This window comes from Eptesicus fuscus, chromosome 12 (assembly GCF_027574615.1).
Source record: "Eptesicus fuscus isolate TK198812 chromosome 12, DD_ASM_mEF_20220401, whole genome shotgun sequence".
In the NCBI taxonomy this organism is placed as follows: domain Eukaryota; kingdom Metazoa; phylum Chordata; class Mammalia; order Chiroptera; family Vespertilionidae; genus Eptesicus; species Eptesicus fuscus.
Genome location: NC_072484.1, coordinates 65,848,593 through 65,875,023, shown reverse-complemented (window position 1 = coordinate 65,875,023; position 26,431 = coordinate 65,848,593). Strand labels below are relative to the sequence as shown.

Below are 26,431 nucleotides of genomic sequence, written 5' to 3'. Positions count from 1 at the left end.
CAGAATATTGCATATCACAATACAGCAAATATCGCAATAAAGGGAGTCACACCAAGTTTTTTGTTTCCCAATAAATATAAAAGTTGTTCTCAATATACTGTAGTCTAGAAGTGTGCAATAACATTATGTCTAAAAATAATGTATATACCTTAATTAAAAATGTTTTATTGCTAAAAAAAAAAATCAACATTTGAGCCTTCAGTGAATCATTATCTTTTTGCTGATGGAAGGTCTTGCCTCAATGTTGATGGCTGACAACTGATCAGGGTGGCAGTTGCTGAAGGCTGGGGTAGCTGTGGCAATTTCTTAAAAGAGGACAGTAATAAAATTTGCTGCATTGATTGACTCCCTTCCCCCCCGCCCTTTTTTCTTATAGTAAAGGTGGAACAAGTACAGACTCCCACGTGTGGAGAGGGAAAGATTCCCACAGAACGGATTCTCACGTGGGGAGGGGGAAAGGGTCCCCGATTGACTCTTCCTTTCATGGTTTCTCTGTAGCATGCGATGGTGTTTGGTAGTATTTTATCCACAGTAGAACTTCTTTCAAAATTGGAGTCAGTCCTCTGAAACCCTGCCACTGCTTTATCAACTAAGTGTATGTAATATTCAAAACCCTTTGTTGTCATTTCAACACTCTCCACGGCATCTTCACCAAGAGTATATTCCATCTCAAGAGACCACTTTCCTTGCTGATCCATAAGAAGCAACTCCTCATCCATTCAAGTCTTATCATGAGATTGCAGAATCAGGCCCATCTTCAGACTCCAATGTAATTCTAGCTCTCTTGCTGTTTCTACCACATTTACAGTTACTTCCTGGACTGGGTGGGGTCTTGAACCCCTCAAAGTCATCCATAAGGGTTGGAATCAGCTTCTTCCAAATTCCGGTTAATGTTGATATTTTGACTCTTCTCATGAATCATGAATGTTCTTAATGAAATCTAGAATGGTGACTCCTTTCCAGAAGGTATTCAATTTACTCTGCTCATATCCACCAGAAGAATCACTATCTAAGACTTGAAAGTTAAAATTACTCCTTGGTCCATGTGCTGCAGAATGGATGATATGTTAGCAGACATGAAAACAACATTAATCTCATACATCTCTTGGGTGACCAGCTGCATTGTCAATGAGCAGTAATGTTTAGAAAGCAATCCTTTTCGGAACAGTAGGTCTCAACACTGGGCTTAAAATATTCAGTAAACTATGTTGCAAACAGATGTGCTGTCATCCAGGTTTTTTTGTTCCATTTATAGAAGACAGGCAGAGCAGATTCAGCATAATTCTTAAGGGCCCTAGGATTTTTGCAAGTTTAAGTGGGCACTGGCTTCAAATTTATGTCATTAGCTGCATTAACCCCCAACAACAGTCAGGCTGTCCTTTGAGGCACTGACTCTCCTCTTGCTATGAAGGTCCTAGATGGTATCTTCTTCCAATATAAGACTGTTTCATCTGCAGTGAAAATCTGTTTCGTGTAGCCACCTTCATTATTTTAGCTAGATCTTCTGGATAACTTGCTGCAGCTTCTACATCAACACTTGCTGCTTCACCTTGTACTTCTATGTTATGAAAATGGCTTCTTTTCTTAAACCTCACTGATTAACCTCTGCTGGCTTCAAACTTTTCTTCTGCAGTTTCCTTACCTCTCTCTGTCTTTATAGAATTGTTTTAAATTAGTCTTTGTCTTTTTAAAAATATATATCTTTTTATTTATTTGAGAGGAAGGGAGAGGGAGAGACTTCACTGATAGGCCGCCTCCTGCACAACCCCCACTGGGGATCGAGCATGCAACCCTGGCATGTGCTTTGACTGGGAATTGAACCGTGACCTCCTGGTTCATAGGCTGACACTCAACCCTGAGCCACACCAGCTGAGCTAGACTTTGTCTTAAGGGAATGTTGCAGCTGGTTTAATCTTCCAACCAGACCACTAAAACTTTTGCCACATTAGCAATAAGTCTGTTTGGTCTTCTTATCATTCTTGTGGTCACTGGAATACCACTTTTAATCTTCAAGAACTTTTTCTTTGTTTGCATTCACAACTTAGTTAACTGGCGCAAGAGGGTGAACTTTCGACCTATCTCAGCTTTCAAACATGCCTTCCTTGCTGAGCTTAATTATTTCTAGCTTTTACTTGAACACTTAGAGGCCATTGTAGAGTTATTAATTGGCTAATTTTAATACTGTTGTATCTTAGGGAATAGGGAGGCCCAAGGAGAGGGAAAGGCGAGGATGACTGATTGCTGGAGTAGTAAGAATACACACAATGTTTACCGATTGCATTCACCCTCTTATTTATATGGGCAAGTTTTGTGGTACCCCACCCCAAACAATTACAATATTAACATCACAGGTCACTATAACAAATCCTATCGAACGGTGGAACAATTGGTCGCTATGATTCGCACTGATCAACAGGGGGCAGACACTCAATGCAGGAGGTGCCCCTGATGGTCAGTGTACTCCTACAGGGAGAGCGCCACTCAGCCAAAAGCCAGGCTCACGGCTGGCAAGCGCAGCGCAGTTGCAGGAGCTTCTCCCGCCTCCACAGCAGCACTAAGGCTATCTGACTGCCGGCTTAGGCCCGCTCCCCATCAGTCAGACATCCCCCAAGGGCTCCTGGACTGTGAGAGGGCACAGGCTGGGCTGAGGGACACCCCCCCCCCCAGTGCACGAATTTCATGCACCAGGCCTCTAGTATATTAATAATGAACAATTTTGAAATATTGAGAGAATTATCAAAATTAACAGACATATGAAGTAAATGTCGGAAAAATGGCGCTAATAGATTTGCACAAAACATGGTTACCACAAACCTTAAATTTGTAACAAACAAACACCCCCTCCTTCCAATATCTGCAAAGCACTATAAAGAGGTTTGAGTTTATATTCCAAACTACCTGTTAAACTACCATCTTCCTCCCAAGGGACTGCCCTGACCAAGGTTTAAGAGTCTCATCCCAAGGTCTGGTATCACATTTTGGACTAGAGATCAGAATATCACACTTGGGGCAAATTTCAAATCCAAAGAAGGATAAATTAAGGGAAAGGATAAATAGAAGATAAGAAGCTTTACAAAGAAATTCTTGAAGAATATTTAAGAAAGTCATTAATTTTGAGAATGGGAAAAGGGATTTCTATAACTTGGTTTAGTGAGTTTCACTAGTGTACTCAGTATTATTAATAATATCAGAAAGAAAGAAGGAAACAAGCTCCCTAGTCCTGCATGACAGATTTCATGTTTGTTCCATTTGCCTTTTTGTTTACACAGGCTGCAGGCTTGTCTGTGTGGCCATCTTATCAGGCTGACCCTGTTGGGCAGCAAGGAGCCTTTCCTCGTTTGCAAATACCAGTGGGAGAAATCCCAGAAATGACCTGAGGATGCAGTGTGCAAGTCCCATAAGTCCCCACTATAGCAGTCGCAAAGCCTCAGCACGCAATCTAGTATTTTATCTCTCTCACATTTTCACGTAGGGCTTGCTAAATATTTGGGGGTTGTTGCAAATGTTGATCAACAGTTGATCCAAAGAAATCACACATCTGGTTTCACTAGGACATAAATGGTTTTAAACTGATAAAGGTTAAGAGATATGTTTTTGGCCCTAATTGGTTTGGCTCAGTGGATAGTGTGTCGGCCTGTGGACTGAAGGGTCCCAGGTTCGATTCCGGTCAAGGGCATGTACCTTGGTTGCAGGCACATCCCCAGTAGGGGGTGTGCAGGAGGCAGCTGATCGATGTTTCTCTCTCATCGATGTTTCTGACTCTCTATCCCTCTCCCTTCCTCTCTGTAAAAAATCAATAAAATATATATTTTTTAAAAAAAGAGTGAGAGAGATGTGTTTTTGTACTTAATGCTCTCCAGGATCAAGAATGGGACACTTGTTTCTAGAAAAAAAAGCTAATAAACAAAACAAAACAAAACTTGTACACAACTTTTGCCACAAGAAGCTACCCAAGCCACATGTCATTAAAATCTCCACTGGTAGTTTTTGCTTACAGTAACCCATCTCCATCACCATCTTCATGGATTTCTGAATATTGTAATTACTTTTTAACAACCTATAGAAATTTGTAATTGCAAAACAGTTCCCTAATACATAGACAACTTATTTTTACAGGAGAAAATGAATCAGGCAGAGCAGAATAAGTTGTTATGTACCAGGTGTACTGGTTAATGTGGATTTTTTTCAATAGGTGGAGTAAAACATATCCTATCTAATAAAGAGGGAATATGCAAATTGACCGTCACACCCTCACAAAGATGGTGGTGCCCATAGCCAATAAGGAGTGAATATGCTAATTGACTGCCACACCATCAAAAGATGGCGGCACCCAGTCCCCTCAGCCCCACCGGGGTGGCAGGCATGCAGCATAGCCAGGCCCGCCCCCAGGTGGGTCTGGCTGCTCTGCACTCCTGCCTCCGGAGCCCCCCAGCTGCCCAGGGCCAGCCCAAGGCGCAGGCAAGCCTCCGATGGCAGCTGCACAGCTGCCCAGGGCTACCTGAGGCTCAGGTAACCAGGGCTGGCCAAGGCTTGTGCTGCCGGCAGTGGCAGCAGTAGAGGTGTGATGGGGGCGTCGCCTTCCCCTGATCGCTGCGTCGCCTCCCGCCCCTGAGGGCTCCTGGACTGTGAGAGGGGGCAGGCTGGGCTGAGGGAACCCCCACTCCAGTGCATGAATTTTCATGCAACAGGCCTCTAGTATTGATATATATGCGATTTGATATGTATGCTATTTTGTTGTATTGACAACAAGCTTCAAAACTTCATATGTCAAATTTGCTGGAAGTGTTAACATCATAGATCTTCTTATGCTTAAAAATGTCGAATTTTGTGCCAAAAAAGAGCATTTGCGGGAAGTTTTAATTCATTACTTTATTTTGAAGGAAAGTGCTGCTGAAAGTTATCGTATACTTTGGGAAGCTTATGGTGAACATGCTCCATCTCAAGATACTTGTGAACACTGGTTTAAATGCTTTATAAGTGATTATTTCAATGTGAAAGACAAAGAACATCCAGGTCAACTGAAAAAGTTTGAAGACCAACAATTACAAGCATTATTGGATGAAGATGCATGTCAAACTCAAAAACAGCTTGCAGAAAGATCAAATGTTGCTCAGCAAACAATTTCCGATCGTTTACAAGCAATGGGAAAGATTTTAAAGGAAGGAAAATGGGTGCCACATCAACTGAACGAAAGACAAATGGAAAACCGAAAAGTCATCAGTAAAATGTTGCTTCAATGGCACGAAAGAAAGTCTTTTTTGCATCGAATTGTGACTGGCGATGAAAAGTAGATTTATTTTGAGAATCTCAAACGCACAAAATCATGGGTTGATCCAGGTCAACCATCAACATCGACTGCAAGGCCAAATCACTTCTGAAAGAAGGCAATGCTCTGCGTTTGGTGGGATCAGGAAGGTGTGGTATTATTATGAGCTTCTAAAACCAGGTGAAACAGTTAATACTGATCGCTACTGACAACAAATAATCAATTCGAACCATGCTTTGATCATAAAACGACCAGAATGGTCCAGAAGACACGGCAAAGTAATTTTGCTTCATGATGATGCACCATTACACTCTTCAAAACCAGTTAAAGACATGTAAAAAGATCCTGCCTGGGAAGTATTAACACACCTGCTGTATTCACCAGACCTTGCTCCTTCATATTACCACTTGTTCCGATCGATGGCACACACACTTTCTGAGCAGCACTTCAAAACGTACTGCTCAGAAGAAGTGGAAAATTGGGTGTCTGAATGGTCTGCCTCAAAACAAGAAAAGTTCTATTGGGACGGTATCCACAAATTACCTGAAAGATGGTGGAAATGTGTAGCTAGCGATGGACATTACTTTGAATAAAGCACTTTTGATGTTTCTCTTAAATTATCCTGTTTGTTTTTTTTATTACAAAATCTGCAGTTCATTGGAAATGAACATTTTAGGTAACATTCATTAATCGATTATATATAAGCATCTTCTAAAACCTTTCTAGAATAAGGTATATTCAGAACACATTTTCTTTCTTCTGCTATCAAACGAAACCTCATCAGTGAGCTTTAGAAAGAGTTCCCTAGAAGAACAGCCACTTTGGTGACAAACACTAATAGTATTCCATATGCTGAATTGATTCTTTCCCTCAAGTACCTTTCTTGTGTAATCAATCAAAATGTAGAGTTTCTCTCCACTAGCCTGGAGTTATCATCACTTTTCTCATCTCTGAAGCAGAGAAGTCAAATGACCATGTAGACAGACACAATAAGGAAACACCAAGGAGGTAAAAAGGTCAGGGAAAATACCTTTCAAGGATCTAGGCTGGGCAGGGTTAGTGAGGGCAGAAAAGGCCTGATAGACAATGCAAAGGGTGTGTGTGTGTGTGTGTGTGTGTGTGTGTGTGTGTGTGCGCGTGCGCGCGCGCTCTGAGAACAAAAGCGTGGGGAAAAGAAGAGCAGGGAAGAGTAGTAAGTTGGGGGTCAGTGGGCCATTTCAAAGTCTGAATTTCTGTAAGTAGGACAATTTTGCATGGTGATCAGAAACACAATGACAGCTCAAGTGGAGGCGAAGCCATAAAGGTAACCGTGTAAAATGCAGGGAATTAAGCTGAACCAGGAGTTTATTAGATTCAAGGGCACAAATCAAATAAGGTAGAGCTGGAATTATCAGGTGTCAGTGCAGGCCCAGTACTTAATCATGCTGTTCTGCAATACCACCAGCTCTCACTGCAGAAAGGATTCTGATTCACCAGGGCTAGGGAGCAGGTTCCATCAGGCATTTTTAAAAGTTCCCTCTGGTGACTGAGGCAATAATCACTGTTCTGATTTATTTGTGTGTCTGATACAAAATTGTAATGATGACTCAAAATATCTGAGTAAATGTTAAAGATTCAGTAAGACTGGGACAGTTAAACCAACTGATTTTCTATAGGCTATTAACATTTTTACTTGCTTCTTTGTGTTTCCAAGCTACCTACCTATAACAGCTAGATCTTTCTTTTTTTATATACTAAAATTTTTTTATGTTGACATTATTGCAGATTTCCCCCATCTCTACCTACCCCCTCTCCCCCTCCCATCCTCCTCCCTTGACCTTCACCACACTATTGTCCACGTCCATGGGACATGTATTTATGTTCTTTAATCCCTTCATTTTCCTTATCCAATCATCCCCACCCATCGCCCCTCTGGCACCCTCCAATCTGTTCCATGTATCAGTATTTCTTTATTTTAAAAAATATATTTTTTATTGCTTTTTTACAGAGAGGAAGGGAGAGGGATAGAGAGTTAGAAACATCGATGAGAGAGAAACATCGATCAGTTGCCTCCTGCACACCTCCTACTGGGGATGTGCCTGCAACCAAGGTAAATGCCCTTGACCGGAATCGAACCTGGAACCCTTCAGTCTTCAGGCCGTCGCTCTATCCACTGAGCCAAACTGGTTAGGGCAGTATTTCTTTATTTTTAAAAAAGATTACAAAGTTTCTCCCTGAGATTTCCAGCAACTATGACACCATACACAGTTATTACACTATTATGGACTATATTATAATCCCTGTGCTGTACTTGACATCCATGTGAACAACTAAATCTTAACCAAAAAGATGACTTTTGGCCCAGCCAGCATGGCTCAGTGGTTGAGTGTCAACCTATGAACCAGGAGGCCAGGGTTCGATCCCCAGTGTGGGGCATGGAGAAGGCAGGAGGCAGGAGGCAGCCGATCAATGATCCTCTCATCACTGATGATATTCTCTCTCTCTCCCTCTCCCTTCCTGTCTGAAATCAATAAAAATATATATTAAAAAAAAAAGACTTTTGTACTGCCCTGTCCCCCATTCACCACCTCCAATTAAAGTACTGAGTTGTAGAAAATTCAGGTAAGTACAAAGGAATGAAAAATAAAAGCCACGCACAATTCCATCTCCTAGGAGCAATCACTACTAGCATCAAGGTATAGGTCTTTACAGGTTTCCAGCAAATGGTTGAGATTATACTGTTTATAACTTTGCAGTCTGTTTTTTTCTACTTAAATATCTTCCCATGCTATTAACATTGAGATTGCATGATATTTCAGCATATGGATAATTACACTCCTTTCCTGGTTATTAAGCACTCAGTTGCTTTTAATTTGATGAAATGAATCTATGTATATAATCTCACAAATGTGTTACTATGCAGGTAAACAGTATGGATATTTTTAATATTCTTGAAATATACTGACAAATTAATTCCAGAATAAATAATTTTCCCTACCAGCAATAAATTAGTATTTTCATTTCACCATACCCCAACTATCATTAGCACAGATCATTATTAATCATACACAGATATACCTCAGAGACACTGTGAGTTCAATTACAGACCACTGCAATAAAGCAAGTGTCTCAATAAAGTGAGTCTATCCTTTTGCTATATAGGATCTTGCTTTCAATGTGTAACAAAACACACATCTGTGAGGCACAATAACACGAGGTATACCTGCAGCTAGAAATGAGGACCAACTGGTTCCATTTGCACTTCTTAGATTAATAAGTCAAACATTTTCTAAAAAATATATTTTATTGATTTCAGAGAGGGAGAGGGAGAGATAGAAACATTAATGATGACAGAGAATCATGGATTGGCTGCCTTCTGAACACCCCCCACTGGGGATCGTTCATTTAACAGATGAGAAAACAGAAGTTCATAGGTAGTCATTGGGTTTATAAAAATATTCAGATGTAAGATTGGAGCCCAGGACTAATGACAATGACCCTTATATTAGCCAAGATAAAAAGGCGTTTCAGCCTTAGCTGGTTTTGTTCAGTGATTAAGAGTGTCGGCCTGCGGACTGAGGGTCTCAGGTTCAATTCTGGTCAAGGGCACATGCCCAGGTTGCAGCCTCAATCCCCAGTAGGAGGCATGCAGGAAGCAGCTGATCAATGATTCTCTCATCATTGATGTTTTTTATTTCCCTCTCCCTTCCTCTCTGAAATAAATTTTAAAAAATATATAAGTAAATAAATAAAATGCATTTACAAGGATTCAGTGAAAGGTAAGAATAGTACAAACTGAAACAGCCAGGAAAAGCTTTAAAATGGAGCTGATGAGCCCTAACAGGTTTGGCTCAGTGGATAGAGGTCGGCCTACGGACTGAAGGGTCCCAGGTTCGATTTCAGTCAAGGGCATGTACCTTGGTTTCGGGCACATCCCCAGTAGGGGGTGTGCAGGAGGCAGCTGATCAATGTTTCTAACTCTCTATCCCTCTCCCTTCCTCTCTGTAAAAAATCAATAAAATATATTTAAAAAATAAATAAAATAAAATGGAGCTGATGATACCTGAATGAAAGGAACTGGCAGAAACCAAGCTGAAGGGAGCAGGGAATAAACTATAGTGTGGAAAAGGTAAGTAAAGGATTTCAGGGCAATATGGGATGTACATCAAAAGAAGACCAAAGCAAGGAAGACAAGTTAGGGAACACCGAGTTCTGTGGACAGGTGTTAAAAACCCAAATGGAGTCACTTGTACTAAGCTCCACGTCACCAAACCGAGAATTAATGCCTGACTTAATTACAGTTTTAGCTTCCTCCAGCAATAGAATCTTAAACTAGTCAATCTGGAATTACCTGTTCAGAAGTTGTGAGGTAATCTGCTTGATAGACCCCTGCTATCCCATAAGGGAAGGTTACCTTACCACCAATAATCCACTTTATTTGTTAACTTCCTTGTCTTGCCCCCTCCTCCCTAGAAGTCTTCTATTTTGTATAGCTCTTAAGTGCTCCTTTCTATCTGCTAATGAGATGCTGCCTGATTCCTGAAAAATTGAATCCAGCCAATAAGATTTTTAAAATTTATTTGATTTTTTTTTTTTAACACAGGGAAGGAATAGGACCTAAACTTATGTCATGCAAAGGATATTTCAAGTCGCATAAACTGAGCTTATCACACTTAATTCTTTAAAAGAAATGGATTTCGGCATAGATGGACCTGGAGAGCATTATGCTAAGCGAAATCAGCCAGTCAGAGAAAGATAAGTATCACATGATTTCACTCATTTGTGGAATATAAAGAACATAAACTGATGAACAAAAACAGATCCAAGAGACACAGAATCATCGAACAGACTGTCAAACCTCAGAGGGAAGGCAGGGGTGGGGATGGGGGGTAGGAGGGTGGGTGTGGGGGTGAAGAGAGATCAACCAAAGAACTTGTGTGCACATAAGCATAACCAATGGATACAGACAATGGGGTGGGGGATGACGGCCGGGACTGGGGGCCGGGGGGACAAAAAAGGAAATGGATTTCTATGGAATACTATGCAGCAGTAAAAAAAAAAGAATCTCTTACTCTTTGAGACAGCGTGGAAGAACCTGGAGAGTATCATGCTAAGTGAAATAAGTCAGAGAAAGACAAGTATCACATGATCTCACTCATATGTGGAATCTAAGTAATAAAATACACTGATGAACAGAGTGGATCCAGAGACATGGAAGCATGGAACAGAGAGCGGAATCTCGGAGGGAAGGCAGGGGAGGGTGGGTTGGTGGGAAATAATCAACCAAGAACCTTGTATGTATATATATATATATATATATGCGACCCATGGCCTCGGACAATGGGGTGGTGAGGGCCTGGGGCACGGTGGAGGTGGGCTGAAGGGGGCCAATGGGGGGAAAAAGGGGGACATATGTAATACTTTCAACAATAAAGAATTATTTAAAAATTAAAAATAAATAAAAGAAATGGATTTCTTAGGACAGGAAAGTGATGTATCAGTAATGATGATGGGTAGCTTGGTATCTTTTTTTAGCATTTTAAGTATCAGCCGACTAAAACAAAAAATTTTTTAAATTACAATAACTGTTGGAGGAAGCATTCCCTCCCCCCACCCAACAGTTATTACCTATTAAAGCAAACCGGTATAAAACTAGCACCATTTCCCCAAATATTCCCAACTCTGCTTTCCAAGTCCATAGTAGAATCACACTTCTTGGTCTCTTGTGCAATGTGACTCATTCTGTCCAGGGAGTTGTAAGCAGAAGTGACATGTCATTTCTGGGCTAGGACATTTAACTATAGGACTAAGACTCACCAATAGTTTTTTTGTTGTTGTTGTTTTTCACTTTGTCAAGACAGCCAGCAATATTCCATATTGCGGCCGCTCCTTCAGCTGCCATAAGAATGACACAGAGCTCCAGGAAACCCATGCTGAACATGCTGCATGAGCAGCAAATAAGCCTATATTGCTTCCGGCCATTTTAAGATTATTTGTTGCTACAGAATAACCTAGTATTATTTAGTCTGATAATGCTTGAAAATTCACTAGCTGGAAATTTACATTTCAAAAGAAACGGAATAGTCAAAGCATCCTTCTTTCTTAAAAAACAAAACAAAACACACACAAAAACCTAAACAAAAAAGACACACTTAAATAAAACTAAATAATAAAATTTAAATAGAAGATACTATTCTTGCTATTCTTCTCACCACTATTAAGATTACAGAAACCTGCCAACTGAGAATACTGAGTGAGTCCTGGTCCCACGATTCTATGGTATTAAGCATGTCCTTTCAGGCCATTTTTCTCATCTGAAAAAAGACGGTGGTAACTTAAAACTTAAATTCTGTTGTTTGAACTCTGGAACGAAGCTTAAACAAGGTAACAGTTGAGCTCTATAAAATGTAAAGACATTGTGTGTGTGTGTGTATATATGTATATACTTTGTTTCAGGTATCACATTCATCTAGGGAGAGAAAATACTAAGGCAACTTTCATAAAGAAGCAAGTTCCTTGGGAGGGAATTCTTGTTTAGAGGATTTTGCAGTCCAGGTCAATAGATTGGATGTGATGCTCCCACTGTTTTCAAGCTTTCCAAATGCAGGTACCAAACCAAGAGCTAAGAGTCTTTTAATAAGAGACCAGGGCCCATTTCCCTTCTTTTTGGTAAGGCAGACTGGAAAGCAGATAGCTAGTAAGACAGACAGTTACACATAACTATTATAACAAAGCTTTTGATATCAACCCTAGATCATCTCAGGCATTTACCCAGTAAAACAAATTGTTCATAAATTGCTAAGACGAGCCCACACTGGAAGGGCTGGCTAAAGGAACAAACTATCTTCCACCATCCTATATCCTTATATCCTATATCCAGCTCCCACACTTTAACCTGTGTTAAAGGCACTGCTGAGGAAGCAGATCTTTGAAGGTTTAAGCATAACATTTGCACTTCAGGCCTGGTCCCACCAATCTCTAAATATGTGCTGCGTTAGATAAATTATAACCAACATCAAAGCTATTCCTCATTCATAATTTGGATACCAAATCTTATTCTATTCTAGCATCATCCAGTGAAATATCACTTTGGCTGATACTTTCTTTTTTAAGATTTTTTAAATTGATTTTTAGAGAGAGGGAGGGAGGGATAGAAATATCAATGTGAGAGTGAAACACTGATCAGCTGCCTCCTGCACACCCCCTACTGGGGATCGAGCTTGCAACCTGGACATGTGCCCTGACAAGGAATCAAACTGGCAACCTTTGGGTGTATGGGATGATGCTCAACCAACTGAGCCACACCAGCCAGGGCTTGGCTGATACTTTTAAACATAAACGGTTCAAACATGGCATTGAAGTGCCTACCTTTCCCTCTGCCCCTCCCCAATCTGCCCCCATACATATAGTCATTCCCAAATTGGAAATACTGCAGTCCCTTCATTTGCCTTATTACCATTTCCCTATCTCCATTCATGTGCTATGCCTTCCCTACAACTGTAATGGTTTCCCAAGTCTTCCCTCCATATTAAGTTATCCAAGAATCCACTGAGCATCCACTTAATCCAGCCACTGATCACCTCTAGCATTTTCTTTAAGCTATTTTTATGACTCTCATCTGCCTTATTTTCACAATTATTCCTAAACCTCCAGTTCTTTTTATTTTATACTCCCCATAGCTGCCAGCAGTGTTTTCTTATAGCATACAATAAAAATCTGTCAAATGAAAACAGAACACATAGTTTATAATTCAGGAAAGCTATAGGTATTAATTAGTGGCTTAAAAGCATAACTGACATGCTACAAATAGTAACTTACTATTCAAAGTTAGAACTGGAAAATATCTTTTAAGTTGACTGAGTAATACTTCAAGATCCATCCTAGAATAATGATTTCTCCCTCCCTAAGGAAGTCAGAGTGGGGAAGAGGCAAAGTCTTGTAATAACATTCCAACCAAACTAAGCTCTTCGGTGGATGTACAAACCTCAAGATCACTCAGCCAGAAAGCTGTTTGTCAAATACCAATTAATATCTAGATTATCAGTCAGGACATGCAAAAGAGAACTACTTCTAGCATGTATGTTAGGAATACATATTGTAAGGACTCATGTGTCAAACTAAAGAGGAGTTTGAATGAAGCACTATCTACTATGGATAGGTTTATAACCCACAGATGATATTTTGATGCCAATTCTACCACTGGGAATGGAGCCAGATTATAAAAGCAAAAACTAATCCACAAGGTTAACTATGAAGAGCCAACTGCTCACTAGTCTCAAGCCATTCTGCTTTTCTAGTTCCAATGGATTTCAGAAGCATTTACAGTGAAGTGGAACCTCGGTTCTCTAACTTAATTCATTCTGGAAGGCTGTTCGAGAAGCAATATGTTCGAGAACCAAATCATTCATTCCAGACACCCAAATGATTCCTTGTTTTAACCTTTCTTACATACAGTACATGTCTAATGTACTGTTTAATCTATTAAAACCCCCACTGCTTTTCTTAATTTATCAAACCACCCCCTAGTAGCCTTATATTTATCACTTTCAGCACTCGTTCCAGGGGTATCTTTCAAGAGGTAAATATGCAGCCCTATCCGGCTTGGCTCAGTGGATGGAGCATCGGCCTGCAGACTGAAGGGTCCCAGGTTCGATTCCGGCCAAGGGTACGTGCCTGGGTTGTGGGATTGATCCCCGGTGGGGGGTGTGCAGGAGGCAGCCGATCGATGATTCTCTCTCATCATTAATGTTTCTGTCTCTCTCTCCTTCTCCCTTCCTCTCTGAAACCAATAAAGAAATATATTTTTTTTAAAAAGAGGTAAATATGCAGCTCTTCGCGTTTACACATATCACTGCCTTCAAAATGCTGTCACAGGCTTACTTTTATTAAAATAATTTTTAGCCGAAACCGGTTTGGCTCAGTGGATAGAGCGTCGGCCTGCGGACTCAAAGGTCCCAGGTTCGATTCCGGTCAAGGGCATGTACCTTGGTTGCGGGCACATCCCCAGTAGGGGGTGTGCAGGAGGCAGCTGATCGATGTTTCTCTCTCATCGATGTTTCTAACTCTCTATCACTCTCTCTTCCTCTCTGTAAAAAATCAATAAAATATATTAAAAAAAAAGATATATAAAAAAAATAATTTTTAAAAATTGATTTCAGAGAGAGAAAGGGGGAGAGAGAGAGAAGTCAATGATGAGAGAGAATCATTGATCCCCTACCTCCTGCATACCTCCTACTGGGATCTGAGCCCACAAACCAGGCACGTGCCCTGACTACAGTAGGAATCAAACCGTGACACCTCCTGGTTCATGGGCTGATGCTCAACCACTGAGCAACACCAGCAGGGCACAGGTTAACTTCCTTTTGTTTACCCAAATCAACAACAATTTTCTACCTCTTCAATTGCCTGTGATCATTGTTTCAGGAGCACTTTCACACTTTAGCAACATCAGCACTCTATTTATTTACTTATTTAAATTTTTTGTTAATCCTCACCTGAGCATATTTTTTTCCATTGCTTTTCAGAAAGTAGAAGGGAGGGAGGGAGAAAGAGAGAGAGAGAGAGAGAGAGAAACATCTATGTGAGAGAGACACATCGACCAGCTGTCTCCTGCAGGTATGAAACCCAGGTATGTGCCCTTGACCAGGAATCGAACCTGCAACCCTTCAGCGTACAGGACAACACTCTAACCACTCTGGCCAGGGCAACATCAGCACTCTTTATGGCCTCTTTATGTTTTAAAATTGTGTTAATCGTCCATTTTGCTAGCAACAAAAGCCAAAAAACACAAAAATATTCACAGCACAATTTCCTGAGATGTTAACAAGGCAAGGTTTATAGTAACCTGACTCACACTCCTGCATTCTCTCCTATGTTTGTGGCCTGAGAGACGCTTTTTGTCATGCTGATATATGAAAGGCTGTCAGGTCAAGAACCCAATTTGTTCCACAACCAAGACATTTTTTACATGAACCGCTTGGTTGAGAACTGAATTGTTCAAGATGGGACATGTTCAAGAACCAAGGTTTAACTGTACTCTCAAACTATGACAAATTTAGCTACAAAACAATCTCTCCATCCTCTCAAGGATTGCCTACGCTGGTACTGAATGGAGCCATAAAGAAGCAGGCTCATATCAGAAGGGCGAAAATAAGAGACTGAAAATAACAAATATTAGCAAAGATGTGGAATATGTAGAACTCTCATACACTGCTGGCAGGAGTGTAAATTGGTACAACTTTGAAAGATTGGCAGACACTACCAAAGTGTAATAGGCTGAACTGTGTCTTGCCAATTCATATGTTGAAGTCCTAACCCCAATACTTCAGAACATGACTGTATTTGGAGATAGGGCATTTAAAGGAGATTAAGATTAAATGAGGTCACGAGGGTGGGCCCTAATCAATATGACTAATCTATAATAATAAAAGCATAATATGCAAATCGACTGAAAAGAACGACTTTCCAGACGACCACGCTATGACACGCACTGGCGCCAGGCCAGCCAAGGTGGGTGCCATGTGACTGGTTGGGGGGTAGTGAGGAGGGGGTTGCCATCACTCCACGATCGCCCCACAGGGGGAGGTCCAGGCCACTGGCCAGCAGGGCGATCAATTGAGGGGCTCCGTGGAACTGGGGAACCCAGGGTGTGTGGCAGCACCAGGCAAAGGCAGGTGCGGGCAGGGGCCGGGGCTGCAAAGGCAGAAGCTGGGGGAAGGAAGGCCTACCCTTGCATGAATTTTGTGCATCGGGCCTCTCGTGTCCTTATAAGAAAGAGAGATTAGAACATAGACATGTACAGAAGACCATATGAAAACATCAGAAGATGATTATCTGCAAGGAAAAAGAGAAGCTTCTAAAGAAACCAACCCTGCTGACTCCTTGATCTTGAACTTCCAGCCTCCAGAATTACGAAAAAATAAACTTCTGTTGTTTAAGTCATCCAGGCTGTGGTATCTGTTAAAGCAGCCCTAGCAAAAGAATACAGATACAGCCGAAACCGGTTTGGCTCAGTGGATAGAGCGTCGGCCTGCGGACTCAAAGGTCCCGGGTTCGATTCCGGTCAAGGGCATGTACCTTGGTTGCGGGCACGTCCCCAGTAGGGGGTGTGCAGGAGGCAGCTGGTCGATGTTTCTCTCTCATCGATGTTTCCAACTCTCTATCCCTCTCTCTTCCTCTCTGTAAAAAATCAATAAAATATATTAAAAAAAAAAGAAAAAAAGAATACAGATACATACTCTAAAACTCAGCCTTCCTCTCTTCTGTATTAATTCAATGGAAATGTGTACTCATACAGTTTTATTTGCAACAGCCATAAACTACACCGTACACAAATGCCCATCAATAAGTTAAAAATAGCCTAGCTAGTGTAGCCCAGTGGTTAGGCATCGACCTATGAACTAGTAGGTCATGGTTCAATTCCCAATCAGGGCACATGCCTGGGTTGGGGGCTCAATCCCCAGTGGGGGGCGTGCAGGAGGCAGCCGATCAATAATTCTCTCTCATCATAGATGTTTCTGTCTCTCTCCTGCTCCCTTCCTCTCTCAAAAGAAAAGAAGTTAATAAATACATTCTAGTATTTCACATAATAGAATACTACTGAGCAATGAAAATGGAATTGCTACTACATACAACACAAAATGTCACAAACAATATTGAGTCATAGAAACCAGATGCAGAATAGTACATAGTATATGATTCCATGTATACAAAAGCTCAAATCAGACAAAATTAAGTGTTAAAAATCATCAGACTCATTACCGGGGAGGAGGGAATGATAATGACTTGAAGGAGGCACAAGGGAACTTCTGAGTTTATGGAAATTTTCAAGTTCACTTATTTGTGCACTTCTCCATATGTATGGTGCTACTTCAAATTCTAAGTTTATAAAATATAGTAATGATAAATTACTGAAAATTAAGGGCAACACGCTACTTATCCAGTGTCACCATGGAAAATAAACCTTATTCTGGAACGGGATGCATCATTAGGCTCTTTACCTACTGCCATTAAACCTTTGAAAAATATAGTCTTATGATCCCCAGGAGATCATTTCCAGCTTCTCATCTCTGAGTGTTTATTAGAAGTCCCGAAGGTCAAAGAATCCAAGAGTGTTCAGTCCCCTCCCCAGTTAAATTCTCACCATATTTTGTATTCAATTTCATAAGGAAGGTATTAAGGTATATATTCATAGGCAGAAAATAACCAGTTAACACCTTGGTCTTCCTCTAGGTCAGGGGTGGGGAACCTTTTTTCTGCCAAGGGTCATTATAACATCATTCATGGGCCATACAAAATTATCAACTTAAAAATTAGCCTGCTATATTAGGTCAAACATTTAATTAACTCACCCCTAATGCCTTGGCAGGGCCAGACATTCCCCACCCCTGCTCTAGGTAATGAATTTAATTTTTCTTCTTTTTACTTCTGTATTTTCCTAGCTTCCCTCCCCGTCTCCCATAAGAACTGACATTTAATAATCAGTGAAAGAGAATGTCATTTAACTAAAATTATGGGAGAAAGATACATTTTTTATAAGCAGTCAACTGCTGAGGCCTTTATGGCAATCATGTATAAACAAAAAGACAGGATGGTGCTTCAGGAAGAACACCGAGCTATGTTTCAACAGACCTAGATTAGCATTCTGGGTAGCTGGGCCACCTGAGCACCCAGCCTCAGTCACCTCAGACAGAAAATACAGAAATGGCTACCCCTTTAAGCCTACACAGTTGTTGGGAGCATTAAATGAAATCCTATCCAAATTGCAAGCACTACACAAATATTAGAAAGCATTTAAAAATAAATACTGTGTAGGAAGATTTCTACAAAACATTAATGGTCTTTAACAACCATCAGAGGATTTAAGAGCGGCACTTAACCTGTGGGCTACTCAGATGACCCAGTTACTTCAGGGATTCCCAGATCTGTAGGTGCATAGAGAATTGTTGGTAGACTGATTAAATACCATATGTAATAGGCACATATTAAAGTCTATGTTGCTACAGTTGTTGTTTTTTTAAATTCATAGTAGCTTTGCCATGTAGTCTCAAGTAACTCAAACTAAAAGGTTTGTCACATGGAAATAAAACTTTTTAATTAAAATTGCATACAAAAACTGGAGACCAATGATATAACTACTTACAATGCAATTTTTTAAAAATTAAAAAAAAATTTTCAAATTCAACCTTACATCCATTATTATTCTGCATTAATTTCAAATGTACCACAATGTAATTGTTAAAGGATTCCTGAACTGAGCTGGATAACTCCAGGAAAGTAGTAGTAAGAAGCAAGGCATCTTTTCTTGAAAGAGAAGGGGAAAACAGAGCCAGCCAGCCGATCCTTCACTGTATCTGACAGCAGTCACACAAGTGCATTTGAGAATCAAGCAAGTTACAGAATTCCTAACACTGCCCAATGCCGAGGCCTCCCTTAATACGCTTCCTCAGATTTCTTCTGTACTGACATAAAGCAGTCCTAGGCGACCAGGAAATGGACAACAGAATCAGTCAGACTGATATCCACAGTAGTGATGACATCACCTAAACAGGGAGCCATAGGCAAGGCTTAAGGTCCCCTGCATTAAGTACTGCATCTTCAGGCAAATGAACAAGGTCAATACTGTATGTCACCACTGGACCCAATATCCAAGCTCTCTTTCTTCCCCAAAAAGACATTTTGCAAGTAGCTATTCTTAAATTTGATTTTGAAATCAGACTGGAGTACTAAAATTGAAACTAGTCAGAAACACTGCTAAAAAGCCTGTTCTGATTTTACCCACCACATCACTTTTACCACAATCACCACTGAGAAGTTTTAAACATAAATGCAAACTATTATTTCTGTGTATAATGCATATGTGGGGAGAAAACAGAAAATGTGAGAGTAAACTGAAAATATAGACATATTGCAGAATGTTGCTGCAGCAAACTGCAGACAAACATAGAGATCTATTAGATGGCATTAATAGGTAAGTGCTTAATAACACATAGGAATGGATGCCTGGAATACATGGCAATGTTACATGGGAGGTTAAGAGTCAGCAGAAAGTCAGTGGATACAAAATGGGATGGAAGGGAGTAGTTAATTTTTAAAGCTTCAGTCTCCTTTAGAGAATGGCGTCAGTACCAAGGGGAACCACTCTTGAGTCTTACTCAGGGAGGACTCCTCTCCTTACTTCCCTGGAAGACCTTACCTGTAACTCGCAGTTCAATATCTGGTCAAATCTTTCTTAGCTATGTGTGTTGAATTATATAAATGGAATATTAAGACAATTTATCACAGCAATAATGGTAAATATGTCAAATCTCAGAGAGGAACAGTGCATAAGACAATTGTCACATGTGTGTGGTCTGGGGTCTGGGTTTGCTACATTTTTGCATAGAAAGGCTAATATCAAGTCAAATGTTAGGGCAGAAAATGTTATTAGTGCAGATGTCTTTAGAGATTTATTCAAAGCTAATCAAAAATCAAAACCTTTTTGCATCACTTGGTTGTGGGGTCGGGAATTGAATTCAAAGACACACTTTTATTATAAAGCAATGCTTTTTAATTATGGGGTTTGTTAATTATGGGGTTTGGGGGTTTAGATCCAGTTGCTGCAAACTTAAATGAAAATAAAAATGTTGCCCCAAGTGGTTGCTAACAATTATCTGGAGGGATATACTATAAAAACCATTTTTAGTACCTTCTCCGACATTCCACCTTTGTTTGTTTACTCTGCAGTTCTATAAATGTAAACCCAGATCCCCTTTAAATGAAGAGGGAGCCAAAGAGTTGTGGGAGATGGGTGGCATACGATTTATCTAGGTCAGTGATGGGCAACCTTTTGAGCTTGGTGTGTCAAACTTCGCCAAAAAACTGAGCATAACTCGGGTAGTGTGTCACTTTGAGGAAAAAACATTATTTCGCAAATGTTTCATCCTCAGGAGCAGCAAATGTTTCATCCTGGCATGCGGCCGCCTCAGCGGCCGCGTGTCATCAAAAATGGCTACGCATGTCAGTGCTGACACGCGTGTCATAGGTTCGCCATCACTAATCTAGGATGATGCTGGTACTGTGGCTAGTAGGCATTACATTAAACTTTCCTCATCAGCTGAAGAAGAAAAAATCCAGCATGCCAAATGTGTCTTTGTTCAAAGGGCGCTGCAACAGCTAGCATCTGCAGCGTTAAATGGCAGGACATGAACTCCCTCCCACCAGAGCAAAAGGAGAAACAAGCTTATTGTTGAAGGTTACTCTTCAAAAAACATGATCAATTAGAAACCGTAATATTCTCTTCCATACTCTCTTTAAGAGCAAATCACACAAATGCTGTTAAATTAACAAAGCCTTCAAGTTAGCCAAAACACTGGATTACTATGGATTTACTCGAAGAGATAAGAAACAACTCCTCTTTCCAAAAGCCTCAAGTTCTACAGCCAAGCCATTCCACAACAAAATGGTTGGCCATGATCACTCACCATTTTTAATTCCTTGAGGACGGGAACAATGACTGTCTCCCTGAGTCAATATCCAGCAATGCCTGATACATGGCAGATACTCAAAACATTTGATGACTAAATGAAAAGGTGCTTATAATACTCTCCTCTAAACTTTAACATATTACTTATAGCTACCATACTTATTACTCACTTTAAATATATTAGGCTGGGTAGCAAAGTTAAAAAAAAGAGCCCAGCCAGTGTGGCTCAGTGGTTGAGCATTGATCTATGAACCAGGAGACCCCGGTTCAATTCCCAGTCAGGGCACATGCCCGGGTAGTGGCTCAGTCCCCAGTGTGGGGCATGCAGAAGGCAACCAATCAAAGATTCTCTCTCATCATTGATGTTTCTCTCTCTCCCTTTCTCTCTGAAATCAATAAAAATACATTTTTTAAAAAGAAATTAGAATTGTAATACTAAGCTTGAGTTTGGATAGTATCTTCAGATGTACTTACAACTTGACCCTGGCTGGGTAGCTCAGATGGTTAGAGCATTGTCCAGATATGCCAAGGTTTCAGGTTGGATCCTTGGTCAGGGTACATACAAAAATCCACCAATGAATGCATAAATAAATGGAACAACAAATCACTGTTTCTCTCTCTCTAAAAAATCAATAAATAAAAATTACAAAACAAAACAAAAAAAGAAATATTTACAACTCCCTTTCCAGTTCTTAGACTTACATCTGAACAAACTCTCCCAAGTCTGAAGAGAGAAACACACTAATAGGGGACCATTATTCCACGGATGAGAAGTCATACAGCTAATAAGCTGCTTAAGTCACAAGCAAGAGACAAAAGCCTATTCTTTTGGAATCCAAAGAGAAGATACAGTTATTTTCAACAAGAAAGAACCTACTGGCTATACACCATGTACTAAGGTTTTAAGAAAGGTCGACATGGCAGGATAGCCAGGCCTACTTCATTTGACAAAAGATTTAGGTAACAAAAATTTTCAAACTCAATTAAGTACTTTGCTAGAATTCTAGAGTTCCTAATTTACTGGCATTACACTACAAAAAGATGTGTTAAAAGTCACAACTGAAAACAAGAGTATTTTATGGCTTTAGGGTAGAACTAATTTTACCAAAGGAGGGTTTCAAATGACATTACTAGAAAAGAAAGGAGACAGAGAGAGGGAGACAGGCAGAGACCAGGTGGCAAAAGATAAATCACAAGCTTCAGGGTCATCGGAAAGCACTGTACCCACAGACTGAGTACAGTGCTCTGGAGTTTGACGGCCTGCGCTTGAATCTCTGCTCTGTAACTTACCAGCTGTGTGACATTACACAAATGACAACCTCTCTGTTCTCTGATTTCCCTATCTATAATGGGCACAATAATGGTATTTCATAATGGTTGTTCTGAGACTTCAAGATAATCTCTGCAACGATCTTGCCATGCTGCACAGCATATTATAAGTAGTCAAATGTTTTGTTATTATTATTCTCCATTTTCCCACTTTGAGGAACCATTATGCAGCAAGACGGCCGCCGACGCGCGGTTGTAATTCAAACACAGCTCTACAGCCAACCACCATCTTTCCCCCAGGAAGTTTGACAACTTCTTTCAGGGTTTACTGTAACATGTTTATGATAAAAAGTTCCCTGCCTCCCAGAGCCAGAGGCGTGTCACATGTATACAAGTGTTTGAGGCGAGCCCAGTGCATGTGACCTGACTCACTGCCTTTATTCAGGGGACCTCTCGCACTACAAGAGTCAGGGCCTGTCCAACTGAAGAGGCAGAAAAGTGGCTCAGACCTGGGCGACTTGAACAATGCTCCCGCGGGATGGAGACTCGGTCCCCACCCGACACAACAGCTGGGGATCGGCTCCGACACCTTCCCGATCGCCGCTCCAAGGAACGCAACCGGCTAGCGCGTCTCACCGCCGCACAGGGCTCCCAGCGCCCAGCGGCCACCGAGTCAGGGAACCTTCCCGGGTTTCCAGTCTGGACGCCACCAGTAAACAAGGCGTCCGTGACCGCCGGCCAGGGGTCGGCCAGCCGGCCAGAGGTCACAGCCGGCAACCTCTGACCTCTCCCAGGCCGGGCCTGCTCCTGAGGCCGGAGCGCCGCGGCCTCTCCGCGCCAAGCGCCGGCCGGACCCAGAGCCTGCCCAAGAAAAGGATGACGCGAGGCCTTGGCGACTGAGGGGCTAAGGAGGGGGATGGGGCCAGGCAGCCGGCCGCGCTGGGCCCGCGGCTTACCTCGGCCGCTCCGCTGGGGGCTCCGAGCCGGGCGTGTCACAAGGGCTCCCGCCGAGAAGAAGGTGCAAGGGAGGACGGGGACAGGGAAGTCCAAGTTCCAATTCCAGCAGACTCTTCGGCGATCTCCCAAGACTCCAGCACCAATGCAGCCGCCGCCTTGGGCTTTAAGGCCAAGACTCCGGCTCCGCTCCCACTTCCGCCACCGCCGCCGCCCCGAGCGGAAGTACCTGTCACGAGGAGCTCGACGTCAAGGGTGCGGGGAAGGAGCCCCGCCTCGACCTTGCGTCACGCTCTGGCAGCCTCCGGCCTGGGCCTGGGTCACGTGGGACAAACATGTCTTCTCCCAGTGGTTACCGCCATCTTTGAGGCTCCTGCAAGGCAAAGGACGGCGCCATGTTAAATCCAGACGCCAGTTTAAGCCATCCTCTAGCTCCCCCGGAATATTGAATGCGAGGGGGTGGGGAGAGGGGGTGTGCGCGCGAAGAAGTAGGGTGGAAACGAGGATAAACTGGACCTTCCATTAGAGTCCGTTTCCCCGCAGGCACTGATCAGCCAAACAAGTAATCCTGTGTGCCCAGAGCTGATCATGATCAAAGTTTGCTCTTCTAGGAAAGGCTTTCCCAGGGAGAAATCTGAGTAGTGGGAGACAAGACAGTGGTTATTTCACGAATTTATAGCAGGGTGAGGAAGAGCATCCATGTCTACAGTACTGAGCACCTACTGTACAACCATACTGCATCTTTGGGGTCTCCATTTGTCTTTACTTGAACCACTTGAGGGAAGATTATTTTTGCCGTTGTGCAAATAGGGAACTGAAACCCAGCACAGGTCACTTGATCTAGCTCACACAGTAAGTGGTATTGCAGGGATTTGAACCAAGTATGTCTGATGCCAACGTGTGTGATGTTTCTAGTAAACTGGAAATGACTGCACCAATGATAGCAGAGTGATGGAGACACTGAGGTGAATTAGACATTAGCAGAAAATTTTGTCTGGCAGAAGAGTGAGGACTTATAAAAACATTAATTCATAATTTGTGGCCCAATTTTGGATTTTTACAGGTTGACCTCTGAAGCTGCTTGCAGTGCGTAACTTTGCCCTTTTGGGCTCTGAAACTGTTTGCAGAGCCAGCAGCTCACACACACACACACACACACACACCCACCACCACCACCACCCATGGTGATTGTACTGTGATAAATATCACTCCTGGAATCATTGCTAAATAATAGTCCGTATTGGCTCTAGCCAGGTAGCTCAGTTGGTTAGAGCATCATCCTGATACATTAAGGTCCTGAGTTCAATCCCCAATTAGGACACATACAAAAATCAACCAATGAATTCATAAGCGGAACAACAGCCCCACCAGCATGGCTCAATGGTTGAGCGTAGACCTATGAACCAGGAGGTCATGGTTTGATTCTCGGTCACCAACCACCACCACCAACAACAAAAATAGTAAGTGGAACAACAAATTGATGTTTTTCTTTATCCTTCCCTCTCTCTCTAAAATCAATCCATCATCATCATCATCATAATAATAATACTCCCTGTATTATAATTGTTTGATCAAAGACAGCCTTTTTCTTTTGTAGGCCTGGGCTGAAACTAAGACTTGATAAATGCTTAATCACAGACTACCCATTGTTCTCACCTCACAACCCCTCTTGCTTCATCACTGAGTCAGCAGTTACCCCACCAATCAGAAAACAAATGATGTAAGTTTATGGTTTTGTTTCCCCTAGCAACTCATCTCATTGGTCAGCAGTTCCTTGCAAGCTTTACCTTTATACCTCTTTCTAAATTTATTTTTTGTTTTTAATCTTCATTCGAGGGCATGTTTGGAGAGAGGAATGGGAGGGGGGTAGAAAAAGAGAGAGATGGGAACATTGATGTGAAAGAGAAACATCAATCAGTTGCCTTTTGTATGTTCCAGGACTGAGGATCAAACCTGCAACTCAGGTATGTGCCCTGGCCGGGACTTGAACTGGCAACCTTTCGGTGCACAGGACGATGCTGAACCAAGTGAGCTACTCCAGCCAAGCACTAAATATTCTTTTTAAAAGTTATATCTGGGCTTTTGTTTATAAGAGCTCTTAGGAGTGTGGAGCATCTTACCCCATCTGAACACATTAACATCTACTCAGAACTTCATCTTTAACAACATGCTCTTCTCATAGTCTTTTCCTATCTTAGTTCATACAAACTTCATTCTTTCAGTTGCTTAATCCAAACTTATTTTTTAAACTATTTTTGACTCATGTAGTGGGTTGAATAGTATCAATGTAAGAAACATTCAAACCTGTGAAGAATTTTTGTCAGTTTATTTGGGCCAAACTGTTGACAATTGCCAGGAAGCAAAATCTCAACAGATTGAGCTAATGCTCTGTAGAATGGCAGTTTTGCACATTTTTAAAAAATATGTATATATATATTTATTGATTTCAGAGAAGAAGGGAGAGGGAGGGAGAGATAGAAACATCAATGATGAAAATCATTGATCCGCTGCCTCCTGCATGCCCCCTACTGGGGATAGAGCACACAACCCAGGCATGTGCCCTTGGCTGGAATTGAACCTGGGACACTTCAGTCTGCAGGCTGATGCTCTGTCCACTGAGCCAAACCAGCTAGGGCTGCACCTTACTTTTTTAAAAATATTTTTATTGGTTTTTAAAAATATATTTTTATTGATTTCAGAAAGGAAGGGAGAGGGAGAGGGAAATAGAAATATCAATGATGAGAGAGAACCACCGATCAGCTGCCTTCTGCACGCTCCCCACTGGGGATCAAGCCCACAACTGGAGTCGAACCCGGGACCCTTTAGTCCACAGGCCAATGCTCTATCCACAGAGCCAAACCAGGCTGCACCTTATTTTTTTAAAAAAATATATTTTATTGATTTTCACAGGGAGGAAGGGAGAGGGACAGAGAGCTAGAAACGTCGATGAGAGAGAAACATCGACCAGCTGCCTCCCGCACACCCCCCACCGGGGATGTGCCCACAACCAAGGTATATGCCCTTGACCGGAATCGAACCCGGGACCCTTTAGTCCACAGGCCAACGCTCTATCCACAGAGCCAAACCAGGCTGCACCTTATTTTTTAAAAACATTTTAAAATTGCTTTTAGAGAGGAAGGGAGAGGAAGAGAGAGATAGAAACATCAACGATGAGAGAGAATCATAGATTGACTGCCTCCTGCACACCCCACACTAGGGACCAAGCCTGCAACCCAGGAATGTGCCCTGACCAGGAATTGAACCATGACCTCCTGGTTCAAAGGTCCACACTCAAATACTGAGCCACACCAGCCGGGCTTGCACTTTATATTATACATTACAATCAAAAGAGAAGACATATGCAGGTTACATGAAATGCATTGGTGATAGATTAGGGAGGTGGGGGGAAGCAAAGAGGGGAACCTCTGGGATTGGTTAGACGCATACTTCTTTTACACAGGTGCATATAGGCTACTTAACAGACAACAACTGGCTCAATA

The 26,431-nt window shown here is 41.8% G+C and overlaps 1 protein-coding gene across 1 annotated transcript in view; it reads right to left on the bottom strand.

Moving 5' to 3' along the window:
* RAB7A (RAB7A, member RAS oncogene family) overlaps positions 1 to 23,166 on the bottom strand; it is a 42,291-nt gene extending 19,125 nt beyond the window's left edge. Inside the window, exon 1 of the mRNA XM_008159314.3 lies at positions 22,934 to 23,166. The gene's annotated coding sequence lies outside the window, so the exon portion shown is untranslated. The remainder of the gene's footprint in view (positions 1 to 22,933) is intronic.
* Between the last annotated feature and the right edge of the window lie 3,265 nt (positions 23,167 to 26,431).